Below are 21775 nucleotides of genomic sequence, written 5' to 3'. Positions count from 1 at the left end.
GAGGGGTCGGGAGGCGTCGGCTGGGCCTGGCGGTGGGGGAGGAGAGGAGAGCAGCGAGGAGGCCCTGGAGTTCCCGAGGCGGGGGGCCGGGGTGCGAGTGGGCGACGCGAGGCGCCCCTCCCTGGGCTGCAGGGAGAGCGCTGAGAGCGTGGAGACGCCGCGGGGCTAGCGCCTTCTCCTCTCCGGGTGGATCAAAAATCGGGAGGAATGTGCGGCGCTCTGCGCGGGCCAGCCGAAAGGGGCAATCCGAACTTGACCGCGGCGCCCGCGCCGGGCTTCGCCCCCGCGCGCCGCACTGGGAGGGTGGCGCTCTGCCGGTGCAGGGCAGCGCCGGGCTTTCCTCGCGCCTGTCGAAGGCCGGCCTTCCCGCTCGGGTGTCTCGCCCTCTCGCTTCTCCGCAGGGCAGGAGGCAGTGGCGAGAAAAGGAGCTGCCGGCCGGAGTTCTAGCACCGAGAAGGAGAGGTGCGGAGCGGCCGGGTGAGGGAAGCCGAGTATTTGCCAGGGGACGCTGCGAGTGGGGATGAATTTATAGGGCTCTCACTCCGTGACGTGCCCTCCAGTGGCTTTTCTGATTCGCTTTCTGACCTAAACACACATTAGTTTAGTCCCCATGCTAAGGCCAACACGGTCTCCAAATATCTGCTGGCTGAAGTCAGAGGCTTTGCATATCATGTATTACATGGCAGGCAATGAAGAAGGCTTCTGAGGCTGGCCGGCTCCTCAGTCCTAGGCTCCATTTTCATGCTGTTGTAATCTAATACCAGACATGGGGTAGGCACATACATTCAAAATCCCAATTCCAGAGGCGTAAGATCACTTTATCAGGAACGGGTTAGGGGAGGTTGAGCTAAACCTGCTTTTATCCAGATTTTCGAAAATGCAGATGGGAAACTTCAGCAAGCGCCCACTTGGGTGCTGAGTTTCCAGCGATCAGGGGCCCGGCCCCCATTCCAGAGCTCTGTGGATGGGAGAGGTGAGACCTTCTGGGCATTCCTTTTGTTGGTTAGTTCACCACCAGAAGCTGCCTGAGCCTTCTTTTGTAGAGGACAGGAGGAGGGCAAGTCCTTACACACCCTGTGCATGGCTATAACCATAAATACATTTCATTCACATGGGGCATGGAATTGGCTGTACCTCTAAAATAATGTACTAAATAGGGCATGTCTTTGCTAAGCAGAAACCTGTTTTCCGGAAGCCATTGGACCTGAATTCAGTGGGACCTCTTTTATTTTATTAGCTGGGGCCAGGGAAAGTGTAAACAGGCTCAGTTTACGTCCATGTACCTCTTATTTTATGACTCATCCGGTTGTTGGGGAGTATGTGTTCTTCAAGTAGCTGATACAGACAATAGGCAGGGGAAATGCGTGTGGCAGTGTGGGGGGAAGATCATGTATTATTAAACTTCTTAAAAGTCAAAGATCAGCTACTTTGCAGGTTTGTCAGTGAAGCGAGTGTGGGAGGAAAATTGTTCTTACTAACGTTGCTGTGATTTAAGATTAAGCGAAGTGAAAATCGAGTCATCCAAACATACCTTAGCTGAAATTAGGATGCTCTCTGCAGTTCTGCAGAAAATGACATTTCCCTCTTTGATAGATTTATGGTAGAAATGTAGTTAGATTCAGAAATTAGAGGGCAGAATAAGCTTAATATATTTATTGCCATGTAGCATTGTTTTTGGAATTTGAAGACGACCCTCATCAATGTTCTTACTCTGAATGATTTCTTTATTTTTAGAGGGCTTTTTGCTGGGGATGATCAGCCCGTCCAAGCACCTGCAAATATCTAGCACTTGCTGTGTGCCAGGCAAAGTGCTAGGCCCTGGGCATTGTGCTGATTGGGCTTTTTTTTTGGGCGGGGGGCCGGGGTTGCAAGGAACAGATACCACTGAGGTTTACCCTAAGTAATGGGAATTTACTGTGGAAGGAAGGCTGACCGGAATCTCCACCATTCCGCCACGTGTCTCCGAAAAGCCTTCCGGAAAGGCCACCCAGCCAGGCCTCACGAAAACTGGATTGAAGTTCAGGAACTGGAAGGTCATTCAGGATACAGCTCTGTGACTGGGTTATCTCGCTGCCCCCTCAGCAGCAGGCAACTGCCGATCCCCACTAACGGCTTAGCCGCCAAGGTGATTCAGCTCCTCTCTCGCTGTTTTCCCCTGGGTGTCCTTTGGCTTCTGCTCCTGCTACCAACTGCTCAGCTCTCAGTTGATCTCACATTTAAACTCCTTTAGTGAAAGGATCTAGTTTGTCCTGCTAGGGATTCACCAGGGGTGAGAGTTGGACTGAGCCTTTGTATCAGTCTCCTTACAGGTTGCAAAACACCCTGTATATCCGCAGACCTGGGGGCAGGTGCCTATCCTGGGCCAATCATTCATGTCCAGGTTGTTGGCATCATAGAGTACACAGCCTGGCCACCTTTGTTTGAGATACTTCCTAGAGTTCCTCCCCACATTCCCTCCACAGCGGATGGTCCCTCAGAAGGAGGTGGGTTAATGGTAGGCACTTTGGGTTTTGACAGTCCTCTCCCAGCCGTTCAAAAACTACCACTACAGAGAGGGAGATATGCCCATGAGTATTGATGGTATAAAGTGATAAATACTCCAACAGAAGTATATATGAGACTCATGTCCTGGAGTCTGATTTTCACATGGCCAGTGAAACACTGAGGAGATTTCAAAAAATACCCAGACCTGTAGGCTGGAAGTGGTGGTGGCTCACACCCGTAATCCCAGCACTTTGGGAGGCTGAGGTGGGTGGATCACTTGGGGTCAGGAGTTTGAAATCAGCCTGGCCAACATGGTGAAACCCAGTCTCTACTAAAAATAGAAAAATTAGCTGGTTGTGGTGGTGGGCACCTGTAATCCCAGCTACTTGGGAGGTTGAGGCATGAAAATTGCTTGAACTTGAGAGGTGGAGATTACAGTGAGTAGTGATTGCACCACTGTACTGCAGCCTGGGTGACACAGTGGGACTCTGTCTCAAAAAAAAAAAAAAAAAAAAGTCCCAGACCTAGGCCTTGTTCAGGGCAATTAAATCAGAATCTCTTGAAGGGTGGAGCTCAGGAGTTGATTTTTCAGATGCTCCCAGGTTAATGAATTGGCTTTATCTTTTCCCAGTGGTTGCAATCATCTTGTGATTCTTTTTGAAAGCAAAATGAAGAAGCCCTATTTTGATAGGTTCTAAGACTAAGACTCTTCCAAAACATTAAATTCCCTTCAAAATACAAAGTATCTTAAAACAGTAATATAAAGGAAAATGTTAAATTTAATTTAGAATTAAAGCAAATATTTCTAATTTTGAAAGAACATTTATTTACATGGCTACAGCATACAGATGAATTCAGCAAAAGTTCCTTCTGAAGTGATTGCCTTCAACAGAGTTAAGATGGGAAGCAAACATTTGGTGTCTTGGGAACAAGGGGATGGCCTGATGTCACAGTCTCACGCCCCCATAAGCTGAAAGTAGGGAGCCCCACAGCTGCGAGGCTCCATCTTCTCTGTTCTCAAGGAAACGGAACAGTTTGATTTGAAGCTGTTCCTCAGCGAAGTCCAGAAGGGAAGAATTTGCAGCACCGACTCTGCTCTCAATAGGCAGAACATCCTCTGATAAAGCAACAACAGCAACATATTGCTAAGGATTCTCACATTGTCCCCAGATCTCAGCTTTTTATCTAGGAAGCCCTGCCTGAGAATCAGAGAGAACAAACATTGTTCAAGCCTCCCATCTCCTCTTTGAGAAAAAAGGTTCGAAGCCCTGCTAATTTCCTATTTCATCGCTATCGTCCTCTTCACTGGGATTTCTTGTGAGTCTCTAACTGAAAGTTGTCTAAATGATCGGTGCAATTTGTGCCCAAGGATCTTACAGTCCTTGGGAAGAGAAAACACAACCATAAAATGATGAAAAATAATACAGGGTATTATAAGGTTATGGAACTCAAACTAGCCCTTGATTGGAGTAAGTAAGCAGAGAGGAGGTGGGGGTGAGGGGACATTCCAGGCTGGCTGAAAGGGTCCTGGAGGAGACTGGATGCTAGGTACTGCCACATTCTTGCTCAGCCTCTGTGGCCCTGTAGGGCTGCAGCCTGTAGACGTGATGGGGTGGGTGGGTCAGCTTTTGGCCATTCACAGAATCCTTGGCGAGCTCCCAGTGGGGCTTTGCAGCTGCTTTGATTATAAGGGCCAGGACCCCGGTCCCTGGACTGCCTCATAAGTTGGGTCGTGAGGACTGAAACAGAATCCATCACTTAAGCAGGGCAATTTCCTTTTCAAAGTCACAGCTTTATTGGACCGCGATTTGTTCCATGCTTGCTTGCTTTTTAACAGCCATTTTCACGAATGATCCTATTACTCATGAAGGAAAGATAGATTTGCCTTCAGACCACTTAAAAAAAAGTGAAAAGAAAAAAAGAAAGGGGAAAAATTCACTGTAATGGCCTTTTTGCAAGTAGTGGGAAGTGACAAATTCTTTGGAGTAAATCGTTTCTCATAAGAAATCAATCCTGACATTGGCAAGGGAGATTTATCAGTGATTTCCAGCAGTTTCCTTCATTAGGATCAAATTGTCTCATTGTCCACTAATTTTGTTTTTGGCTCTTGAAATTACTTTACGAAATTTCTCTTTTCCAGAGATAAAACTTCAATCAGGTGAGAGCGTTGCGGCAGACTTTCTTACTATGCAAATGGTCTGATGGCTTAGGTCTGGGGTTAGCAAACATTTTCTGTAAAGATAGTAAATATTTTAGGCTTTGCAGGCATACTGTCTCTGTTGCAACTTCTCAACTTTAGCCTTGTGTTGCAAGAGCACCCATAGATGATATGTAAATGATAATATAATTTTTTCCATGTTATGAAATACTTTCTTGATTTTTAAATGTAAAAACCATTCTTAGCTCATGGACCATACAAAAGCAGGCAGTGGACAAGATTTGACCCAAGGGCTATGATTTGCCGACTCCAGTATAGGTTAAAGTTATCACTTTGATGAGACTTATCAGTTCCAGAATTGGAAGGGACCTGAGACTTCTAGTCCAAGCTCCTCATCTTACAAGGGGAGACAATGGAGGCAGAGAGCAGTTAAGTGACTTACCCAAGGCCACTCTTTGACAGTCTTACCATCCAAGTAAGTGTGCTATACAATTATTTCACTGGTTTTATATGTGTGTGTGTGTGTGTGTATGGAAGGGGGCACACGGGGAGTGTTCTGTCACCTTTCAAATTGTGATTTAGTATATTTTATTGAGGCAAGAAATGAGTCAAAATTCAGATAAATCAACTGGGATCTCTATTGGGGGCAGAGGTTACTGTCAGGCTGAATGGGGAGCAGAACTTTGAACAGAAGTTGATTGCTGCCTTTTGGAACAGCAAAACTCCCAGGCAGAGAGCAGAGCACTAAATACATTTTTTCCCTTTAAAAGGCCATGATGCTTCTGTAATTGGCTTTTAGACAGCCATCACAAAGGCACAGAGATAGGTGGGGGTTGGGGGGAAGAGAGAGATTTGAGTGGGGAGTCAAGATACCAGTATCCTAATTCTTTTGTGGACCACCTAGTTCCTGTTGCACACTTTTGGAACCTTGCTAAAGAATGGGAATTCACAGTGGTCAGTTGACTCTGACAAGGATTCAGTATTTGGACCTTTATTTATTTATTTATTTATTTATTTATTTATTTATTTATTTTTATAAAGAAAATAGGCTGGGCGTGGTGGCTCATGCCTGTAATCCCAGCACCTTGGGAGGCTGAGGCAGGCAGATTGCCTGAGGTCAAGAGTTTGAGACCAGCCTGGCCAACATGGTGAAACCCCATCTCTACTAAAAATACAAAAAAATTAGCTGCATGTGATGGCGTGCGGCTGTAATCCCAGCTATTCAGGAGGCTGAGGCAGGGGAATTGCTTGAACCAGGAAGGTGGAGGTTGCAGTGAGCTGAGATCGTGCCACTGCACTCCAGCCTGGGCAGCAGAGTGAGACTACGTCTCAAAAAAAAAAAAAAAAAAAAAAGAGCAAAAAGAAAATAGAGATGGAATCTCCCTATATTGCCTAGGCTGGTCTGGAACTCCTGGGCTCAAGCTATCTTTCCACCTCACCTCCCAAAGTGCTGGGATAACAGATGTGAGCCACTGCCTCTGGCCAGTATTTGGATCTTTAAGCCAAAATATTCCAAGAGACCTCTATGCCATATATTAATTACGTAATAAACGGACTTCAATCTAGTCTCTTCTGCTCTTACCTAAAATACATGAATTGTTTGACTGTTTCCAAGAATGGCAACAGAGCAACATGACATCCACTCCTCTTTACTCTTACACCACCTCCTCCATTGCCTTCTCCATTTTTCCTCCATATGGGAACACTAATCGATCAATTCATGAATCCTCAACAATTATTTATGGGTTTAATAGAAGCAAGCGGTGAATGCGAGTGTGGATTTTATGGTCCCTTGAGTGTTTCAAGCTAATACATATCTCACTGATGTAGCAGCAGGGCCAGGACTCAGGTGAAGCCACTGAGTCACCTCTCTCACCTCATCCTAGTCCTGGCCCTGATTAGCAGAAACTTCAGGTTGACAGCCCCAAGTCCCACAGCCTCAAGTTGAGAGGATGGCATGCCAGTGATCAGGCAACTCAAGTTGGAGCTCTGCCCCTGACAAGCCGTGGGAGCTTGGGAAACTTGTAGCCTCACCTATTTTTCTACCTATTTTTCTCTTCTTGCTCCTTCTCTCCCTCCCTGGGAATCTGTGTGAATAGATGAGATAATAAACCAGATTTTCTGAGTTCATAAGTTACTCCCCGGGAATAATTTATATTGCACAAATACTTTCCGGTCACTGGTGTATTATTTGGTAAATTACTGCCCTCCTGCAATGCTGTAAGTGGAACCCTAGTGACCTGAAAGAGTTAATGCCTCCCTGCAAGCAATTAACTTACTCCTGGGGCATAATTTACACTCTAAGAGGATCTGGCGGACCATATGTGAAGTGCTTGGAATTCTTTGAGAGAAAGGCAGCTCTAGAAATGTAAAGAATTAATATTACACAAGGTGAATTTGCAGACCTTTCTTCGAGCAGTCTATCATGTAACTTCCCAGAAAAGTCCTGTAAGGTAGGTCATTGTTATCCTTTCCAGAGGCATTCTCTAGCCAATGGTAAGTCAGTGGATAATATACCCAGCATGAGGTTAGGCAATACCTATTTGTAGAATGACTTCACTATTTGAAAAATAATGGGTGAAAGATTGGGAGGTACATTTTAGAAATCTGAGTAAAAAACAAAAGCTAAAGTTAAGATAATTGTAATAAGTATCTACTTTACAATCTTGAATAGTAGGAATGTGACCTAAATATAATGGGTCAATTTTTTATACAAACTCAGGGACACCAACATATTAGAATGTGGCATCTGTTTCAAAGTGGTCATCTGAGAAGACTATCTATACATCCTAATATGCACCTGTCACTTGAAACACTTTTATAACCTGCAAACACAATTGTCATCCATCCAACAAATATCATTTAGCCATCTCCCTTCATAAGGCCCTGTGTTGGCAGTTGCTGAGGGACAATGAAAAAGTCATGAGACAGCATCTCTGTATTCAGGGATGGCAGTTCTCTGGGTTTTGAGGGTGGGTTGAATTTTGAGCAAAGATCAAACCATCTGAAATCAATTCTAGTGAAAGAGGAGGGTTAAAACCAAGAGAAGGTAATTTAGAGACTGCTCATGGCTCAGTGGCAAATTGCAACGATGGCCTCAGTTCTTCACCCTTCTCTGTATCTATGCTCTTTGCTATGTGATTCTGCAGTTCCTCTTGCTAAAGTGATGGTGTCTGTTTCCCCATTCTCTGAATCTGAAGGGGCACTGTGACTTGTCTTGGGCAGTAGAATGCAGTGGTAGTGAGAGAGTGCCAGTTTTGAGCCAAGACTCACAAGGTAAACATGTTTCTGCTTCCTCTTTCAAAGCTATGCCACTGCCAGGAGAACATGCCTGGGCTAGCCTGCTGGAGGATGAGAGGCGTGTGGAACAGAGCAGTATTGCTGCATTTGTCACAGGCAAGGTCAGTTTAGATGAGCTGAGAGCCAACTGATTTCCTCTCCACTCTTCATCCCCAGACATGTAAATGAGCCTGTAAAGATCAACAGCGCTGCCTCTTCAACCAGTCTGGAATAAGCAAGGAAGGCTTATTGTATACCCGTGGGATTTTGTGGTTGTTATGCAGCAACATTATGGCAGTAGATCACTCACACAGCTTGTAAACTGATTCCAAAAGAGGAACTCTCAATGCTAAACAATCACAACATTTCTGGACTAAGTGACTGGTGTCTCCAGGTGACTACCAGGAGGCTGTAACATATGTTTGGAGAATAAATGTCCCAATGTTTATTGGGCATCCTTTCTCTGTTCTACTGCACTTCATACTTACTGTATGAAATTGCTTGTATGCATAGCCATGACTACATTAGACCAAATGTTCTGTAAGGGAAGGAACAACATTTTAAATGTTCACCTCCTTAGTATCTGGCATATAACTACTTGTTAAATGAATGAAAAAATGAAGACTCTTATTAGAAGTCACACCTTGCATTGTGTGCTTTTAGTAACTTTGGTCTACTCATGATATGCATTGGGTGTGTAATATGTAATCTTAAAAACTTAATTAATGCAATTACTTGACAAGATTATATATGCACATTACACCTTTCAAAAGGTGCAAAGGTATTTTCAGTGATAAGTGATGGTTTCTCTCATGCCATCTTCAAGCCATCCATTTCTCTGGTAACACAATTACCAGTTTCTTATCAATTCTCCCAGAGAATGTGTAATCATTAAAATAAAGCTATTGTCTAGGAAAGAAATAACATTTTCAGCCATTACTTTTTTATAAGTTTGCACATTTTACTATTCGTTTTCTTTTGGAGGCTGGACCAATTGGATGTAGCCGTTATGTTCTTTGCTAGAATGTTTTGAAAGCTGTTTCCCCAAGTTTGTTCCTTTAACATTTTTTTTAACTTTTAATTGACAAATGATAATTGTATGTATCTGTGGGGTATAACATGATGTTTTGATACACGTATACATTGTAGAATGATCAAATTAGGCTAAATAACACGCCCATCACCTCAGATACTTAACATTTCTTTGTGATGACAGCATTTAAAATAGTTCTTTTAGCTATTTTGAAATCTACAATACATCATTATTATTAATGGTAGTCACCATGCTGTGTAATAGATCACCAGAACCTACTCCTTAGCTCCAGCCAAAACTTTGAATGCTTTGACCAACGTCTCCCCTTTCCCTCCTTTTTCCTCTCTCCCCCTGCCACTCCTCCTACCCTGGCCTCTGGTAACCACCATTCTAGAAATTCAACTTCTATGAGTTTGACTTTTTTAGATTCCATTTTTGATTCAGCAACTTTCCTCAGGTTGTTTAAGGTTTGAATGCCGCTGGAATTCATGCAGCTGTTTGTTTCTTTGCCTGTGTACTTCTATCACATGAGCTGTTAGGCCAGCCCTGGGAGCCTGGTAATTACCACAGAGCGAGGCGGCAGAGGGAGCAGATAAACTTGAAACATTGGGCTCTCCAGGTGACAAGGATCAGGAGTTCTGAACCCCTAGAAAGAACCTCTATCATGGAGAACCCAGGCTCTCTATTCGATGACTATAGTGGGGTGAGTATAACTTGAATTTAAGACTCGTGAAAGAATCTTTGCAGACTGGCATGTTGTTTCTGTTTTACAACAATGCAAAGATTTATAAACTGGTGAAACCATGTTGGCCTGCTCCAGAATAAAGCTGGCATTGTATCTTTTAAGGCATGTTTTGGGGGTTCTATGAAGTGGTTTAAACCAAAGCCACAAGAACAAGAAAAAATTTATTTTGAGATAAATCTTCGTAGACTGCCGACTCCTAGAATTTATGTGCTAAAGATGCATACTTTATTCTTTTCTACAATTAAGTGGCTTAAAAATGTTCTTCCTCATGGTTCACTGAATTTCAGGTTCAACTAATTTTTAACAAGCACAAAATATGTACTAGGTACTCTATTAAATATTCACATATATATTTTCTTATCTAGTGAAATGTAGTGTTCATTAAATATTATGTTAACAAAGATCAAAGCAAGAAAATGATTAAGAAATAAAATGACTTGTTTTATATCTGCTACATGGTTTGCATAATCTTAGTTTGTGTAACATGGTTGCTCATAATCTCCCTAGAGTGTCTTTTGTGGGTTTGATACCAGATTTAGCATGATTCATTTACATTCAGATGATGGCAAATCTCAGAGAAGAAAAACTGCAGCACAGCATACATGGGATGTGAGTTTTTTTCTTTTTGATTGAGGGACTGTTTCATCAAAACATTGTTTCAAACAGATGTGTTCTAGTGTTTACTGAAGGGAGAATTCAAGCCAGACTGATTAATTAGCAGTTAGTCAAGCCATTTCCCTGCTCCTATCTGGGTAGTCTAGGGATTATGAAGCTGTCAGTAGGTTATAGTCAGACAATGGAAAAAAATGACAAACAGCAACCTCAGATCACCATGCTAGGGTGTAAAATACGGTGTTCTAACCACTCTGCATGTTTTTTATTGGAGCATAAGTTTTTACGGGTGGGTGTAATAGGACTAAGGCAGAGGTTGGCAAACTTTTTCCACAAAGGGCCTAATAGTAGGTATTTTAGGCTTTGTGGGCCATACAGTAGTTTACAACTACTGACTGCTTTAGTGCTGTAATTGCAGCACCTATGTAGGTGGGTCACATTTTCAGAAAGGTCGGATTAAAAATCTAGACTTGCAAAACACAGATTAGAGGTCAAATAGTGCTGTAACTGCAGCACTAAAGTAGTCATAGACAATATGTTAACAAATGAGCATAGCTGTATTCCAATGCATCTTTACTTATGGACACTAAAATTTGAATTTCACATTTTTATGTGTCATGAAATAGTGCTCTTTTAATTTTTTTAGCTATTTAAAAAATGCAAAAAATGTTCTTAGTTCGCCAGTTGCACATTTGGACCATAGTTTGCCAACTCCTGGACTAAAGCAAAGAGTCTTGAATCAGCGCTAGGTCTGGTTCTTTTGATTTTTTTTTTTTTACATGAGATTCATTCTTTCTAAATCTGTTTCTGTATTTGTAAAAATGATGGATAATAATAGTTGCATTTATCTCTTCCCAGGATTGTTGGCAGGATTAAATAAAACAATGGCTTTAAAAGTATTTTGAAGAATGTGAAGTGCCATGCTGACGTAAGATATTGATTATATTATTATTTGTGTCAGGAATGTGTTTGGTATAAGTAGCCCAGAGCTCGATTAACAACTGCTTAAGCTATAAAGACGTTTGTAGTTCACTTACCTGGATGTACCAGTTCCCAGGGTTGGTGTAGTGACTTGATGATGTCATTAAAGACCTGATGCTGCTGATGTCCCTGTGTTGGTGATGCCTCTTTTCATGGTGCAAGATGGATGTCATAACTCTCAAGAGTCATGTGCTTACAGGACAATGTCCCAGACAAGAAGGAAGCGGGGAATGGAGTGAAAAGAAATCTCCTTCCAGGCTTCTCTTTTTTTTTTTTTTTTTTTTGAGACGGTGTCTTGCTCTGTCGCCCAGGCTGGAGTGCGGTGGTGCGATCTCCGCTCACTGCAAGCTCCGCCTCTTGGGTTCACCCCATTCTCCTGCCTCAGCCTCCCGAGTAGCTGGGACTATAGGCACCGGCCTCCACGCCCGGCTATTTTTTTTGTATTTTTAGTAGAGACAGGGTTTCACCGTGTTAGCCAGGATGGTCTCGGTCTCCTGACCTCGTGATCTGCCGGCCTCGGCCTCCCAAAGTGCTGGGATTACAGGCGTGAGCCACCGCGCCCAGCCTAGTCCTCTCTTAATCAAGAGAGGAAAATCCTTCCTAGCATCCGCCTAGTAGGCTTCCCTTCACATACCATTGGTCAAAACTGGTTCACGTGCCTGTCCTAGACCAATCACTGGTGAAAGGAAGGAGGATTGATGTGCCTGGCTTGTAGACTAACCATGAATCAGCTTCTGGGACTGGGCACAATGCTGCCTGGACAGTCGGGGTTCTGCTAGCGAGGAAGAGGGAGGAGAAACTAATGATGTCATCACATTATTATTTTTTCCACCTATTACAAGTTGTGTGTCTGGCATCAGGTTGGGTGAAGAGTTGATGAGCTAATTTCCTGTGAATACTCTAGGTGCCATACAAGCTGTCCACATGGGCACATAACAGGCAAAGACCATGGTAGTCGGCTGGCAGGGTCAGGCTGCGAGTTGAGGCTGCATCAGGATGGAATCGACAATCAGCCAGTACCCATCTCAGAAGGAAGCAGAAGAAGGGAGGAATCTGAAGGTCATCTGCATGTGGCTTCTGGAACATACTAGACAGAACCAGTTTAATCCTCAAATATTCCACATGATAATAACATGCTCCACAGTCATTTTTCTGGGGAATCTCGTCATTGTAAAATCCAGAACTGTAGGTGCCTATATAGGTGGGTCTCGTTTTCAGAAAAGTCGGATTAAAAATCTAGACTTGCAAAACACAGATTAGAGGTCAAATAGTCTGAAGTTTAAACTATTCTTCATTTTATGGAATAATTTATCTTAACATTTGTTTAGTGACATGATTGGTGCACTTTAAATGATTTTGTTGATGAATATATGATTTCCACATAGTTTATATAGTGTGTGTATACACACACATGCACACACCTATTGCATTGTATTGAGTTAGGTAGACCTATAAATTGATTAATTGAAAAATCATGAATAAAATAATCCTTTAGAATAAAATGTGCACTAATATGAACTTAATTAAACATCTCAGAGTTTTAGGGTACCATAGCAAATGACATTTCCCAAATAATTAAATGCCTATTCCAAAAATCAAGTTATACACAAATTATACACTCTGTTCATACAGGTCGAATATTCAATGCACATATTCCCACATTATGTAGGATATTGAACCAAAGGTCCCTCAAAACTCTAAGATTCTTTTATTATATAAGTGCTATTTGACCTTGAAGTTTTCTGTTTTCCTTAAATACTGCAACTTTATGATTGTGGTAGAATTATCTTTATATCCAAGTTCCAAGCTCATAGCTCACAGTTCATTCATTCACCTATTCATTTATTTGTTCATTCATTTTTTAAGCTCGTATGTGGTCCCACTCTCATGGAATTTATGGCCTAGAAGAGATGAACGTTAAACATGTGTGTAATCATACTGATGAATACATAACCCCATGTAGCTTAGTGATCTGAAGAAAGGAACACTACACTATGTAAGGACATAATGAAGGAACCTGATCTTGACTGGGGATCAGAGAAAGGTTCTCTGAGGAAGCAATGCTTGAGCCGAGAACCAACATGTGAATAGGAGTTAATTAGATGAAAGAGTATAAGTGAATTGGAAAGAGCATTCCTAAGAGATGTACAGTGTGTGTGTTAGCCTACTCATCTGTCCGTCTGTCCATCCATGCATCCAAGCATCTGTGCATCCATCCATCCATCCATCCATCCATCCATCCATCCATCCATCCATCCATCTAGTTTTACAAAACAGTACAGTACCAAGTGATCATAGAGATGCAAACAAGTAGAAATCATCTGTGTCTTCTAAGTCTTTAAGTCCATTTGGAAAGACTAGAGAAGTACACTGGTAAAAAAAAAAAATTCTTAGAAAATGTTCAGAGGTTATTTTAAGTAACAGTAGATGTGAGGCAATTTCAGCAGTTGCTCTCGTTCTTATGGGAATGGGATTTGCAGCTCTCCTGGGCATCGACCTCACTCTACTTTTTCCCCATGAGAAGGGTGCAGAGTGTAGAGGATAAGACTCAGGTGCTAGCAGCATAACCATGCTTCCATGGGAACTGCAATTTGCCATTAAAAAAATGAAGAAAAATCTTGCATTAACAAAGGAATTTGTTTAATTTGACAATGAATTACTTTTTTTCTAGTGCTTTTAGGATTAACCAAAACGCAAAATTCTTTTTTTTAAAAAATGGGATTTAAATTAGTATCTATTCTACATAGACTTAATCATCTCATTGTGACTTCCCTGAATATGGTTGCTTATATCGAAATCGGGGTAGTTTGGGGCTCACTTGTAGTGATTAGCAAATTATCCATTTGCATTTGTTATCAGGTTAATGGTAAATGTTCCACTGAGTTCACAGAATCTTGGCATTAAATTTATAAGTGGAATTGAGCTTAGAGGTCAATCAATCTAGTATAACTCTCATTTTACACAAGAAGAAATTGAAAGCCAAATAGCTTAAGTGACTTGTTCAAGTCACTTAAAAATTTATGTCCCAATTCACTCCACAGACTTTTGTGATGGCTGTATAAGTAAACACTGGATCTAGGGTCTTCTAACTCTAGGTTCAGTATAAGGGGCTTTGGAGTGTAATTCTCTGCACTCAAATCCCTGCCATTTACTAGTCTTGTGACAAAATTATTTACAGTCTTATCATCTATAAAAGAGGATAATAATTGTACCCCTGTCACTGTATTGTTGTGAAGACTAAAATGCATGAGAAGAGCCACGCTTGCAGTAAATGCTCAGTAAGTGCTTTGCCATGTGTCTTGCTTTGGTCAATAGGAAGGACGGAAGTGACTGTGTGTCAGTTCTGAGTGAGACTTCAATAGGCATGGCGAGTTTCTTCTGCCCTTTTGTGCTCCTGGACTCAACCATGTCCTGGGAAGTCACTCATCTTAGAGAAAAGAGACATGGAACAAATCTGAACTATTATGACTGATGTCACCATGAACATTCTTGAACAAGTCTTTTTTTTGTGGACATATACATTCATTTTCTTCAAGTATTAACCTAGGAGTGGAATTACATTAAAAGGGGCCAAACAGTTTTCCAAAGTGGTTGTACCATTCTGTACTCTCACCAGCAATGTATGAGGGGCCCAGTTGCTCTACATACTCACCAGTGCTTAATATTGTCAGTCTTTTTAATTTTATCCACTGTGGTGGGTGTTTGATTGTATCTCATTGTTGGTAGCCTACTGAGTTGAAAAAAGTTTCTTGTTTATTTGAAGATTTCTAATACTAGCTTCTAGGTCCTCCATTTCACCCTCAAGGAGGGCTGCATGAAGTTTGACTAAGCCCAGACCCAGTCTTGTCACTCAGCCTTCCTGGTCTATGCTACCAATTGGAATTAGCCAGACCAAGTAGCACATAGCCCAGAAACACCCAGCCAGTTCACCAGGTATTTATTGAACCTCCCAGGTGGCTTAGAGGCCACTGCTTAGAGGCCAAAACTCAGTTCTCCTAAGTGGCAAATGTATCTGTGAATGTGATGTAGAGGTATTGAAGATCTTTCCTATACTTTCCATGTATTTAATGAACAGCAAAAATTCTTACATTTTGGTAGACTAAAATCACATTGTTCTTTTGTAGCTCACAGAGGAAAAGCCTACTCAGGACTTTGCCTGGGATGGACAGCGTGGAGATGTTATGGTAGTTGCTACAATAAACTTTCTAAATCTTTTGTCTTTCTGGTCCCCTTTCTACTTTCTATTTCTACTTTCCCCTTCTTCCTGTTTTCTCTCTTCTTTTTCTCCTCCCCTCCCTTTTTATTTCTTCTTCCTTGTTCTTCTTTCATCAGCTGAACAAGAGTTTAACAAACATCTGAACACATAAAAAATCATCAGAAAAACACAAGTTTCTGGAACATCGATATGTGCCCTAATCTTTTCTGAATTTAATGTAGAACTGATTTATATCATACAGAATTTTAATATGTATATTACTGATTTCTACTTTGTCTTGTTATTATTACTTCCTGTAGTTCTTTCCACATTTCTAGATAACCCTAATAATTGTGATTCTTAATGGCAATAGAGTAGTTCATTGCATTATCACACCAGCCTGCTGAGCCATTTCACCAAACCAATATGCAATATTCTGTTGTATGAATGTAGCCATATTTATTTGACCCATTCCCTTTTATTAGACGTTTATGTTACTTTCAGTTTGTAGTATTAATAATAATGCTACAGAAACATCTATAAAACATAAAAACACTTTAGGCTGGAGATGGTGGCTCACACCTGTAATCCCTGTACTTTGGGAGGCTGAGGCAGGAGGATTATTGGAGCCCAGGAGTTTGGGACTATCCTGGGTCAACATGGCAAAACCCCATCTCTACAAAAAAAAAATACAAAAATTAGCCAGGTGTGGTGGTGGGCACCCATAGCTCCAGCTACTTGAGAGGCTGAAGTGGGCTATGTTTGACCCTAGGAGGTTGAGGCTGTCGAGATGTGATCAGGCAACGGCACTCCAGCTTGGCCTACAGAGCGAGACGCTGTCTTAAAAAAAAAGAGGAAGACTATATGCTTTTACATAAACCTTTATTTGCATTTCTGCTTATTTTCTTAGGATTGATTTCTAGATGTAGAATTTCTGAGTCAAAGTGTGATAAACCTTTTAAATGTTCTTTGCCACCTAGCCAATAATATTTCAGGAAAGCCCAACCAACTTTGTTCTTAAAATTAATATATGAGAATGCCTATTTCATGGGAAATGAAAACATTTTGAAAATATCGTATAATTAACAAAATCTTTATTTTTTAAAATTACAAAGCAACACCTATCACCTCTCTGCTGTCAAAATTCAATCTTAATAGAAATGCATGATTATTTCTTTAGATGTTGGGATGAAAGCTGGATTATGTTTTGGGACTTGCCCTCTACTTTGCAGGTTTTACAGGCAGTGGTAGATGCTGTTGAGTCAGGATCTGAGGACAGTCACTGACAGTAGTAGGATTTTTCAGTGTGTCTTTTTCAGCAGCAGTCAATTGGTAGGTCTTCTCCCGTCCTCCCTTCTTGGTGGTCATTAGCGCTGTTCTTCAAATCTTTCTGGATCTTTGACTTTCAGGCACAGAGTAGGATTTCACTTCCTGGCTCCCTTGTCATTGGGTGACTGGTGGCTGGGCCATGTGACCAGTTCTGGGCAATAAGATATGAGTGGAGATGCTGTGTGTCACCATTAGATCAAACATTTAATTACCGGTTCAAGGCTGTGCAGAGCTTTCTTTCCCTCCCCCATATGCCCAGCAATGTAGGAATTGGTGGCCACTTCTTCAGCCTGAGTTTTGGAGTAAGGAGTAAGGAGTGGTCCCACCCTCCATCTCCCCCCGACCCCCCGACCCTGCACTGACCTGAGATGGACATGTAGTAGAGTGAGAAAGATGCCTTTTTGTTTGTTTGCCATTGAGATTTTGGGGAATGGTTATTACCCCAGTACAAGCCAACCTGTTCTGACTGTTATTCCTTCTCCTGTTTCCCTTCCTTCCAACATGTATGGCTAACACACCCCTATCTATCCTATAGTCATAAAGCCTTTGCCATGAGCCTGATGGTTGAGAGTCAACAGAAATAGACTTGAAGCTCATATGTTACATAGCTGACATAAAATGCTTATTATCTACAGTTACCACTTAATTTTATAAACTACATACGACATTAAACAAAAAAGAAGTACTTTTGTTTATTCAGAAAGGTACAAAAGCAATTAGACTGTTGGTTGCAGGACAGGAAGGCAGGGTGCAGGGAGTAGCTGATGCTGGCCAGCTCACAGAGAGACTGATGTCTCACCAGGCTGGGCTGTAGCTGGTCTAGTCGGTAGCTTCAAGCTTCCCAAAGTAGTACAAAAAGGCTTAGGCCTTTATAACTTGAAAACCATCAAAAGAGTTTTCCTCCATGTGCACAGATAGGCAGGGTGTGTGTGTGTCTCTGTGTGTGTGTGTGTGTGTGTGAGAGAGAGAGAGAGAGAGAGAAAGAAAGAGAGAGAGAAAGAAAGAGAGAGATTGTGAAGAAACTATTTGCCAGTGGAAAATAATGCCCCCTTTTAAACAAGCTGAAAATATCTTGGTATAAGGCAGTGTGGTCTTGCTCCCATGTTTACAGAGGAATCCTTTCATGCAGCCATGATGTATGGAGGATTTAAACCATCGAGATCCTTTATGCTAACAGACCATTTGTCTTGGATTTTCCAGGTTTCCAGATTGTCTTCAAGGAGTACATCATTGACTCTGAAATTAGCTGTTGTGTGGACAGATATATTACAAGTCTCTAAATTATCATGTTGCAGGAACTTGTCATTCTAACACTTTAATGGAGTCTAGCTCTGTGTCAGCCCTACCTCTGTCCTGAGACTTTGTCACATTGTTAATTCAGATGTCAGTGTCTCTGCCCCACTTCCTTGCTTTTCATTAGGATCAACATTTCCAACTCCTGTTTTCTAGTTATCTTTCTTTTTGTTTCTGTGATATTTTCAAACCTGGGATTTTCCCTTAAGGGAAAAGTGGGTCTTTTGCTTGGGAAGCATGCTTGTCTTCCCCAGTTGCACTCCAGGGCCCTTTATTAGTGCGCTTTTAGACTTTTGGGGAACTAAAAACTTTTGGTTGCTGAATTGTGTGTGTCCCCTACCATCACAGAAAAGAAAGAATGTGTGTTCTTTCTCTTTTAAAGTCAGTTAAAGTCTTGTCTAGAGAATGCTTGAGGACTTCCCTGAAGGATGCCTCAGGATGGCACTAACTCACCAGATGTAGGCACGCTGGGATGAACATCTTTCTCCTTCCGGAAGGCTTTCCTTCTAGTCCAGTGGCTCTAGTAGTTTATCATCTGCATCAGGATCACCAGGATGGTTGTTATTGTGCAGATTCTTGGGTTATACCCTAGACCCACTGAGTGTGAGCCTTTTAGGGCTGGGACCCAGGAATCAGCATTGTAACAGGCAACCCAGGTTTTGGAGCCCTGCCTCCTGGCAGATCTCTCACTGTCTGCAGAGCATCTCCTAAATAAGCATCTCACTTCACCTACAACAAAGCCACTGACTCCACTCTCTCCACAAGGCCTGGAGGGAAGGAAGATGGCTCCCTGTCTCTTCTTCCAAAGCTTTCCTTTGGAGCTGGGCCTGGTGTCCTCGAATGAGAGGGACTTGCAGGAAAGTCAGTGAACAAGACTTAGGAAATGCACAAGGACTGAAGCATGGAGATATCAGAGCCTCTTCTGGCCAGGAATGGTGGAACACCATGTAGTTTTTTCTACAAGCACCATGTAGTTTTTTCACGCATTAGTCCTCAAATATTTATTATGTGCTTACCATGTGCCAGGCACCACTCTAGGTGCATTCTGTCCAACTTTGCATTTCCCATCTTTTTGTCAGATAGGAGAAATGAAGCTGAAATTTAAGTCCCAAATTATCACCAAATAGGCAGGACCAGCAAAATAATTAGGAGACAAATTTCTGCCTTTTTCTGTGTGTGTGTGTGTTGTATGTGTGCCTCTGTGCGCTTTTGTGTCACACATACTCATGTGGGTTAGATTTTATTAACTAGCTTGTGTTTTCCAAGTATATGTATATACTTTATTCATTTTATTACTTCATTTGAGCATTTGTTTATTCATTTAGTAAATAGCCATTCATTCATTCATTCATCTAATATCTGTAGTAGGTCTTCTGTGTGCCAGTCTAATTAGTAGGTACTAGGGATACAATGATGAGCCAGACCAAGTTCTTGCCCCCATGGAGCTTTTATGTCAGAGTAGACGATGCTCTTGTATGCCTTATTGAATACCTAGATTTCCTTTTCTGTAGGGATCATCGTTTCAACAGATTGCCAACTAGAGCCCAGGAGCCCTGCCCCATGCTTTCCTCCTTCCTGGTTTCACAATGTCCTTTTCAGCAAAGATGCCTTTCCAGACATTTCTTTACATGTCTGAAATATTTATATACAAAACTGGGGAAGATGAATTAAAAGTGTGAACTCTACATGGCACTGAAGTCTAAAGAGGAAGTGAAGCTGTTCAGCTGTGGGTTTTGACTGGTTCTCACTGGGAAACCCCTTTCAAGCAAAACCTTCATGGGACAACACACTTCAAAGAGGTTCCCAGTCATGCTGTGTTTAAAACTTGTTAATTGGACCTAATTGCGAACAGCTGCTCAGTTTAGCCACTGTTTGGGTTGGCGTCCACCTACGATAGATCTAGGTCATCTTTTTGTTACGTTATATTCATATTAGTATCGTAATATATTTGTTATAATCTTAGAATTTGTCACCATCCAAAGGATTATGAGATAATAAATAAAAACACGGAGACAACATGTTTGTCAAGCCCTGAGGTCACCGCCAAGTACAAAAGCACTTGGGAGCAGATGCCTATTTGATACACTGTGTGTAGTCATGGCACTTCACTCACACATGGGAAGATTTCCAACAACAACAACAAATCCGTGGTGTTTACTGGAAGCACTGAATGATCTTTTATTGTCCATTTCTTGTTCATTTAACTATTGCCTTTTAGTGCCATACATTGCAGGAACAAGGGGGACACTATTAAATAGTAGTTTATTAGGTGAAATTGCTATTGGATCTAGTCTGATAAAATATTCATGTTTCCTAAGAATCACTTGGGGGTACAACTTATTGGTTAAATGTGAAGGGGTGATTTGGAAAATATTTGACAAGTGATAAGGCACAAGCACTGAGCAATTAGAAGGAATACTGGCCGTAGTAACTGGCATGGCCATACTCAGGCATACTTGTTGTGTAGCAACCAAAGTGTCTATTATCAAGCAAGTTATCACTAAGGATAACTAGAACATGATCCTGCTGGGATTCAGTGTAGAACATGCACCTCAGAGTTATCTTACTCTAGGAGTAAGAGAGCCAGGGTTTTCTACCAACTCCTGCCCATCATTGGTTGAAGGCAGTCCTGCCATGCAAGTGGCTTAGTGGACTCTGGAGGTCTGAGGATGCCTTTATGCAAAGAAATGCTGGTTTGGCAACTGGAAGTCAGACTACTGAGTACTGAAGTGATGAGTGCCTAGGGGTATGGGTGGGCACCAGCAGCACCTGCTGTGGTGGTAGGGGGGCATTTGAGGATGTTGGTGGGGCTGATCATGAAATATTTCTCTCTCTGCATTAGCCATGTCAGTAGAAATAGCCTCCTTGAGGTTATTTGAAACAAATTGATACTCACGTTACATCTTATAAATTAAATGGGATTGAGGGAGTGGAGCATTTAATGAAAATGGTGATGGTCTTGAGAACAGTGTAAGCAGTTAATACTAATTTGTTCTCCTACGTGATAAGCGTGGCTTCTCCTTTTTCCAGATGAGGACATTGAGGATCAGAGATGTTGAAAAACTTGCCCAAGGATGCACAAGTGGAATGGTAAAGACAGGATTTGAATTCTGACCTCTCTGACTCCGTGTCACAAACTCCTGAAAGTGTGAAAAGTTTAACACAGATTCCTTCCCCGCTCTTTCTCTCTCTCCCTCCCGCCTCCAACTTTTCCCTTTCAACAAATATTTGAATACTTACTATGTGCTGGGCACTATTTTAAGCACCACATAGCAAAGAAACAATTTTGGTCCTTTTTGATCCTGATGATCCCCCATCCCTCCCTTAAATGTTTTTCCTTCCCCAGGTCCTTCCCTAACTTTTGTGGGGCCCTGCAAGTGTAAAAACAGAGGCTCATATACCATACCTAAATATTTAAAAGTGATAAATCAAGCTGGCAAAGTGTTAAATAAAAGATGCTCCATCCTCCTGCCTTGATAAAGACACTTGTGCACAAGGGCTGCTGTGCACGGAGCATCTGTGGGGTTTGGAGTACCATGGAGGAATGTGGTGGCTCAGAGGGTGTGGACATTTAGCCCATGGCCTGTGGCCTGTCCCTCATCTCTTCCCACCCTGGCAGTCCACATAAGGGGGTGGTACACATATGTGTGTGGACATCCTAGCCTA

General features: G+C 42.1%; 1 non-coding gene across 6 annotated transcripts in view; it reads left to right on the top strand.

Annotated features, from left to right (window-relative positions):
* The first annotated feature begins 46 nt into the window (after positions 1–46).
* Positions 47–21775, top strand: part of LOC101126278 (GDNF antisense RNA 1) — a 36855-nt gene continuing 15126 nt past the window's right edge. Inside the window, exons 1-4 of one of the 6 annotated variants that reach the window (XR_010131777.1) lie at positions 47–9657; positions 10207–10308; positions 11170–11239; positions 21140–21199. This is a non-coding gene — a transcript (GDNF antisense RNA 1). The remainder of the gene's footprint in view (positions 9658–10206; positions 10309–11169; positions 11240–21139; positions 21200–21775) is intronic. The other 5 variants (XR_010131775.1, XR_010131776.1, XR_008673260.2 and 2 more) reach the window with 5 other exon arrangements.

Source organism: Gorilla gorilla, chromosome 19 (genome assembly GCF_029281585.2).
Source record: "Gorilla gorilla gorilla isolate KB3781 chromosome 19, NHGRI_mGorGor1-v2.1_pri, whole genome shotgun sequence".
Classification (NCBI taxonomy): Eukaryota; Metazoa; Chordata; class Mammalia; order Primates; family Hominidae; genus Gorilla; species Gorilla gorilla.
The sequence above is the reverse complement of the archived record's forward strand: the minus strand, read 5'-3'. Positions and strand labels throughout refer to the sequence as shown.